This window comes from Egretta garzetta, unplaced genomic scaffold (genome assembly GCF_000687185.1).
Source record: "Egretta garzetta isolate BGI_Z169 unplaced genomic scaffold, ASM68718v1 scaffold326, whole genome shotgun sequence".
NCBI lineage: Eukaryota > Metazoa > Chordata > Aves > Pelecaniformes > Ardeidae > Egretta > Egretta garzetta.
In genome coordinates this window covers 3235720-3243794 of record NW_009260026.1, presented here as the reverse complement: position 1 = coordinate 3243794, position 8075 = coordinate 3235720, and positions in this window count along the sequence as shown.

Sequence of the window (8075 nt, the reverse complement as noted above, 5' to 3'; positions counted from 1 at the left end):
AACACCTGGAAGGACACAGGGTGATGATCCCCCCGTGACGCTGAGAGATCCCTGCGCAAACAGGGGGGATTTTGGGCATCACACTTGCCTGCAGCCCAGCAAGGAGGGACCAGATTTGCTTGCGGGCTTTTCTGTGATGCCTCAGACATTTTAACCCCCCACTCTACACGCCTCCCCCCCAGGTTATTATCTCCATCTTGCAGACAAGGGCTGGAGGGGACAATGCAGGAACAGCACTGGGGCTCCCTCCCTCCAAGTCCCTCCTTTTGGGCATGAAGTCTTGGCCCCACTCTGGGGTTTGGGGACCAAACCGGATCCCTTGCAGTGGGGGGACAAATGCCGATGGGATGAGGATGGGGAAGCATCGAGAGGGGGGATCTCTTTCCCCTGAGGGGTTTCCAGCCGCCAGCAGCAGGGTGCCAGGAGGCTTTGCTCTCCCTGCTATTGAAGCCGCTCCATCGGATATGAATAATGGAGCTCCCCCTCGCCCGTGCCCTAACTGCCTGGCCATAGAGTCAATTGCTCGCTTTCCCGCTTGCTTTTCCCAATGAATATTTCATACCTCCCCGGGGCGGCGGTGCAGCCCGGGCAGCCTGTGCGGGGGAGGCTTGCTGGGATTTAGGGGAGCACCCACCATCCACGGGGAGAGGATGGGAAAGGGCAGCACGTGTCACAGAAAATGCCTTGAAATGTGTCACCATGTCATCCCTAGTGCTCGCAGCCAGCCCAGTTTGGTGGCCGCATCTCCCAGCGAAGGGACAAAAAGCAGGAGGTCTGTGGCCGCAGGGAAAAGCAAACAGGGGTCGCTTTCGGGATCAGCGGGCATCCTGACCACCCTCGGTGCAGGATTTGGGCAATCCCTGGGGGGAGCAGCCGCCCACGCTGGTGGAAGTCTCTCACCCCAACACCCCCCTCCCCGGCACTTTGCTTTCCCACCAGTGCCCAGGAAACCCTCCCGAAACCACCAGTGACGGCGAGGAGCTGGCAGCGTTTCCCCAGCCCTCCACGAAGGCCCTTGTTAATTGTCTGTTTCTTCTTTAATTACACGCAAGCAATGACCGTTCTATCATTGCTTTACAACACTGCAGCTTAAATCCGCTATTAAGGCAGGAGTGTTGCGGCTCAGACATTTTAATTAACATGAACGATCTCACCTTTGTCCATAGCATCTTTTTACATGTTATTATATCAGGTAATTGTTAAACTACTCACTGGTTTAGAGAGGTCTGTACTTTCATTAAAATATCCTGCTTTTTCTGACCCGGCAGATTACTCACATTTTTTAAGCCTAATATTTTCAGGTGATCTGAGTTAAATCAATCTGCAAGAAACCGGATGAATTATTTAAGTGCTGGTGGTCTCAAGCTAGGAAATGCAGTTTGGTCAACGTTCCACCAAATTTTAGGAGCTTCAAGGTGCTTTTGGAGCTGTCTGGGAAATCAACTCCCTGTTGACCAAATCTATCAAAAGCAAGAACTGAACGGTTTAAATTAATTTGAAAACTTTCCACACTTGTGGGGAAAAAAGCCCAGCATTCATTAATTTTTAATGTTCCCCTTTCTTGTTTCCTCTCTTACCAGAAAAAAATGCTAGAATAGAGATCAGGGGCTCTTCCAACCTTTTTGAGCTTTTTAGAAATGCTGCCCATGCTTTTTCAATGTGAAATTTCATTGAAAATGGGGGGAGGGAATGAAATAAAACCCAGCCCCAAAACCCTGCTCAGAAATCCTTTCAGGGCACACTCAGACATGGGTGAAACTGCTGCTTCTGATTGATTTTGACCACTGGGAAATGTCAGTTCTCCTCTCAAATTGGGGAAAATTGAAATAATTTTGTACAAGCTATTAGGACTGGTTAAAGCATCTCGCCTACAACCACCCCTCAGCCCTGAAAGCAGGCAGCGATCCTGCTTTGCCACTAAAACCTGGCCTGGGGGGCTGCCTGAGGCTCAGTCCTCCTCTTCCCAAGGGCAGCTCCAGCTCCTGCCTCCTGGGTTTGGAGAGGGATCAGGTGAGAGCAAGACAGAGACACGGGCATGGGATGAGGCTTTTGCCTCAGCTCAGCAAGGACCGAGGCACTGGGAAAACCCTGAACTTTGGTCTGAACACCTGAACCTTCATCTTCTCCTCTTCCTCACCCCAGGTTGCTGCCTGAGAAGCAGCAAGAATCCCGAATTAGAACAGACCAGGAAGGAAACCCCACCACCGCTTCCCTTCCCCGTCAGTACCAGGAGCATCACCTGCCCCTGGCCCACAATAAGAACAAGCTGCATCACCTGAAGCATTTGATGGTTGCTCACCCTCTGTTATCACGGGAGGAGAAGCACCTGAAAGTCCTAATGGCCCTGCCCAGCCTCTCCTGGCACCCACACCGGCCCACAGCCTCTGGAGCCCCATTTCAGCTCAGCCCTGGGCCAGCAGTCCTGGCTTGAGCCTTGCCTTCAGAAGGGGCTTTAGGCCCATGCTGTCACATCTCTCTGGCCCCATCCCCTTCTGCTCCAAGCTGCTGGACTCTGGTGGGACCCTGGACCTGGTTCATGGTTTGCTGTGTGTGGATGTGTCAGTGGACCCAGGCACCAGCCCCTGTAGGACTGTACACCCTCGGTGGCTCCCAGCTTGTCCTGCTGCTCTCCAATAGTAAGTTGTCATGCTTTGGATGGTGGTGAAGGCAAAGCTGTGTTCTTACCACGTTGTTATGCGGGGCATGAATCCAGAAAAATAATCTGTAGGGCACCCTGGCTTAATGGACTGTCTTAGTTTTTGCCATGTGTTTGACCAGCCCCAGTGTGTGCCTTTTCCAGGACTGGGGTGGGTTGGCTGCGACGTTGCCCATCCCATTGGAGAGATGCTGTTGAGTCACATGAACTGTGTGGGGTAAGGGCTGTTGTGTTGTCCTGCTCCTAGGAAAAGCCTTTGCTGCTGCTGGGCTGTGAGATGCATCTGTAACCCCCAAGCCCACCCCCAGAGGAGGGGGAGTGGGGAACAGCTCTGACCTGCAGCCCTGTGGACGTGCCACCCGGGTGCAGGGCTCAGCCAGGCTCTTTTGCGGGCACAAGCAGCTCAGCGCAGAGAGCTGTGGTTAACTGGGTTAATTATATTCATGTTGCTAGGAACACTGTGAATTATGTTAATAGCAGCATCTGGGGAAATTACAGCTTCATTAATTGGTCCTGATTGCTTTTTGGCAGATGTGAGATGGTTTTGACTTTAACATGCAGGACAAAATTTATTGTAATCAGCGCATGCAATAAATGCACAAATACTATTACTTTGCCTTGCTAATTAACTCTCCAAAGAGAAAAAGATGGGAAGGACCCGCTTGGCCATCCCTTCCTATCTCTCTTGCCCCAGCCAGGGCAGGCTTTTCTACCAGTCCATGCTCTAATGCTTCTTCTAATAGAGTCTTAAAGATTATTTTGAAGTGAAAAATGGTAATAACAAGGCTGGCAGACGCAGAAAAGCAGCCATGGTGCTGGGGTTGCTTCTGATGGCATGTGTTGTACTTGGAGTTGGTCTTGTTGCTCTTTGGCCTTGATCTGCCCATAAGCCTCCTCCTTATGTATGTAACTTGGTGGCAACTGGATGTATTCATGTGCTTAGTCAAGTATGTTGGTGATTTGTAGACCTTTGATCCCATCATGTTCCTAGCTGGAAGAAGAGGAGGCTCACCCAGGTTGGGTTGTCCCCAGGGGACCACTGCTGGATGGAAGATGGGGCTGTTGTGGTATCAGCAGAAGACAGTCATAGCTAAAGTGGTGATAATCTATGTGCAGTGTGTGCGTCAATCTTTGCAGTTCTTTAGCTTTCAGCCAAGGTAGCAGCAAACAAGGAATTAAAACACATTTCAATGAACTATTGCTATGTAGCAGAAATCTCTGTTTTTAACCGTGCCAAAGCTCTGAGCGAATGCAGAGCGTGGGGCGGAGGTAATGCATTACCTCCCTGGGGAAAAACAGGCTAAAATTCAGGCAAGGCATCGAGCTCCTGGTAACTTATGAGGCTGTTTGTCTGGGGATGGCAATAAGTTGTGTTATGGCCCCGCTTGCTCTGCCTTCTATTTACATGGTGCCATTTTTCATTTTAATGGTGGTTTTCCAGCCAGCTTTGTTAGGGCTGCTGCTAATTGGGCTGGATTCATGTGCCCTGCCAGGGCAGGACAAGGCTGGTGCTGGTTAAATGGGAAGGGTGCGTTTTACTGCCTGGTGCTTTGAGTGGGCATCACCAAGGCTGTGGGGAGCAGGAAGAGGGGGCATGGCAGGGGTGAGAGAGGAATTTAGGAACAAGTTTAACCCTCTAGCTGCCATGGAAGCTCAGAGGTGCCCTCCCCACAGTGGTGATGGGGCAGAGAGTGGCTCCACATGAGTCAAATAGCCCCCAGGGAGAGGAAAACCCTTTTTGTGAGCAGCTTTTCTGACTTGGACACCTCTTTTTGCTGGGAAATTGGGTTTAAAAGTTCTTTGGTGCTTGAAGTGTCAGCTTCAGGCCTTCATGAAGTGGTTTTCGTGGGTCGCCACAAGGAATCGGAACTCACTGCTAGGACAATCTAACCAGAGCTTTGGAAGGAGCAAAGCTGGCACCCCCAGAACCTAGAGCTAGCTTTTACTGAGAACAATAACATGTGCTGAGCAAGGAGTTAGTTCTGTCACACTGCCCCTGTAAATAAGTAAGCAATACCACAAGGACCAGGACAGCTGCAATGCATGTGAGATTTGGCTGCAAAGCAACGCTTCTGCCTTGTGGAACACTTTTACCTGCTGCAGGGCTCCCCAGGTCCCTCAGCACAGGGGCCCTGGAAGGTCAGAGAGCTCCCAGGTTTCTTCTTGCATTCCCAGGGCCTCTGGGAGACTTTCACAAAAATCCTTCCCCCATCCCTGACCCATAGCACCTGCCACCCGTGGTCCCTACTGCCCTACAGACTTCCCCAGAACCCTGGATGCTGTGGTCCTGCTAAGCTGACTGTCCCAAGGTCACCAGATCTTTTAGCTCCCAGCCACCCCATGAAGACAGACGAACCCCACCAATTAGATGGAGAAATAAATGTCTAGTGGAGCATCCACTCAAGGTGTCTCCATAAACACAGCTCCAAAATGTGTGGGTCTTCAGGCAGAGGTACCATCATCCCCCTGCCCCTTCACCTGATGTGGCAACATCTGTCCCCATCTCGCTTGGGATCACACCTCTTCGCCTGGAGGACAGAAAGGCACAGTGCAGAAGAGCTGAGCTCCTTTTCCTCACCCATTCAGACGAACCAGATGGTAAAACCAGGCCACCCATTTGCAATGGTCTTTCCCCATCAGCCGCTGTTGTAGTAACACCAGAAATGTCAGGAAACTACCCCAAAGAGGAAGCCTTCCCACGCCACACACCTGAACAGTTCACATTTGGAGCCAAGAGACACAGCAAGGAGCTTACTAATTGGCAAAAATACAGTTTTGTAGCGCTGCCTTTATTTTAAAAGGCAATTAGTGCTGTGGAAGGATTCTCTCTGCCTCTTCATTATGCCACATTTGTTAGTTAAAACTTTGATTTCTGATTAATGCTATATCATAACATATGTCATGGCTCTCTAATTGAGTTGCTCTGTGGCATCAAGCAAATGGAGCCAGAGCAGAAGGTCCAAGGGATGTGAACGTGTGGGGGAAATAGTGCTGTGAAATAAAATGGTACCCAGTGAAATGTAGTGGGGAGGTTTTCAGTGAAAGGCTTAAAACTCTGGAAGACTCTATTTGGGGTTTTCCCATCCTGTTCTCTTCAGGAGTGGGACCTCTTGATTTGGGTATGGTTTTTTTCTTTGCAGACAAGCAAAGTGCAAATCCCTTTAGGTAAGGGCCGTGCTTGGGGACAGAGAGCAGCAACATGGAACAGCCTAAGGGAGACAAACCAGACTGGTCTGTGAACCACTTTGTAAACCCAGTTCTGGGGCAGGGAAGAGCCAGGGTTTCCATCAGGCAATGGGGATGGATGGGACGTGCATGGGGAGATGAATGTGCTGGCCAGCCTCCTGCTTGGACTGGCCCCTGGGCTGGAGCAGGGCTTTAACTTCATCACTGAGCCATGCAGTGACAACCACTTATCATCACTCAGCTGAAGCAGAGCTGATGAGCGTGTCACCGCTGTGACCACCCTGGTGATGGCCCCGGGCCACCAGCTCAGCTGTTGCCATGCCTGCTGCTGGCAGTGAGTAGGAGATCCTCTTTTGGTGGGGAAAGTAAGTTTTCTCTCGGTGGTTGTGGAGGGCTAGGCACTGGGTTCCTGCTCTTCATCGAGCCAGGCTGTCACCGGAGAGGTCAGAAATAATTTCTTCTTAATGCTATGAATATGTAGAAACTTGTCAGAGCTTCTCCACCCAGTGGCCATGAATTTTGAAATGGTGTCAGAAATCACAGTATTTGGTATCCTGCGAATCGGGTCAGAGCTATAAATTTCTCTTATTGGTGTGTGAGCCATTTGCCATATGTGACATTCTGAATTTGTGGTCATTCCTCTCTCCACCCCTGTGTGCCGAATATACGACTGAGATTTTTATATTGCGCTTCTGAGACACAAAGTCCTTCTGGTGCGTTTGTCTAGCATCCTAAGCAGGCTTGCTCTCCTTCCCGTCCCCTTTGCTAATGGCTTCTGGCCGCAGCCTGGCCCTTAAATCACCTGGCTGCACTGGACAGGCGTAAACTGCGGCTCCCCCCAGACAGGGTAAACTGCTGCTCCCCCCAGGCAGGGGGTTTGTTTGGAGCGGTGAGCGCTGTGTCTCTACGCCCACGGTTCAGCCGTGTGAGAACGGCTGCTCCTGCGCTAAGTACGAGATGGTTCTCCGACGCAGGCACTGGAGGCTCTGCCCACGGGGGCAAGCCCTGTAAAGACCTTCAAAATGTTCAATGAGCCTTTCCAAGGACAGCCATTCTGGATACAAAGGGAGAAAATGCTCGGCATAGACATTGGCGGGGCGGGGGGGGTGGGTGTGTATGTTAAAATGATCTGCGCTTTGGGAGGATCTGCACGTTGGGAGGAAAGCTTGAGCTAGGGAAGTTCACGCTGTGGGGACTGGAAGGTGGTGTTGCTGTCTACCGCCTCCACTTTACTGCCTGTGCTTTTCCTCCCCCACCTATATCTGTTCTAGATAGAAAAGCTTTTTTTATTGCAAGACTGTTTTTTGCTCAGTGAATTAAAATGAAGCATTTGCAACCCTTCCTCCCCATTGCAACTGCTCCCCGCGGCAGTGATCCCTGGCTGGTCCCAGCCCCTCTGCTCAGCCCGGGGAAGGAGATGGGCGTGGGAGCAGGAGGGAAGCCGGCTGCCGCCGAAGCACAGCTCTGCCGGGATGCCCCCATGCATTGAAACGGGGCTGCTGCGGTCTACAGCTCTGCTCCCTCGGAGCCTGGTGAATCACTACAGGCAGCAGTTGTGACAACTAATTTTTAATCCTTTTGGCACAGCAGTGCCAACACACAAACATGAACTGTATCAACGGGACTGTTTTATTAAATTCTAGTCTTGTCACAGAGGTGCAACCCCATTGAGACAGTTCGGTGTATTAAAAGAAGGAAGGAGGATTTTCTCAGATGCTGCTGAGAATTGCATCTTGCCTGCAGGTTGCTGCTAAAAATGACAGATAGGTGTCATTGGTGTCTGAGCCCAACTATGAGGGTAGAGCAGGACACTTGAAACCGCATGTTTCTGGGTTAAAGACAGAGCTGGTGTGGCACCTGCTACCAACTCGGGGTCACTGTCAAAGCTGAGGGCTCCAGCCAACTACACATACTGTCTTCTTTCATCTTTTCTTCCCAGCCAGCCAGAGGATGAGCTAAATCCTGCCCCATCCAGTAGCTGAAGTAACTGCACCCAAAAGGGCCCATCAGGATAAGGGTTCTGTGCTTGCTAAGTGTGAACCTTGGAGGCTTTTCAGTTTAATCCTTTTTCAAGTGTACTGGGGTCTTTTTTTGGGGGGGGTGGTGGTGGCTTGTTAAATGGCAAGGCTTCCTGGATTTCTGACTTGTTGGAGTGTATCTAGAGCACTTACTGCTGTCCATCAGGGCCCTGCTAACCCACAGTCTGTATAAAAGCAGAGAGAAACCACCTTTG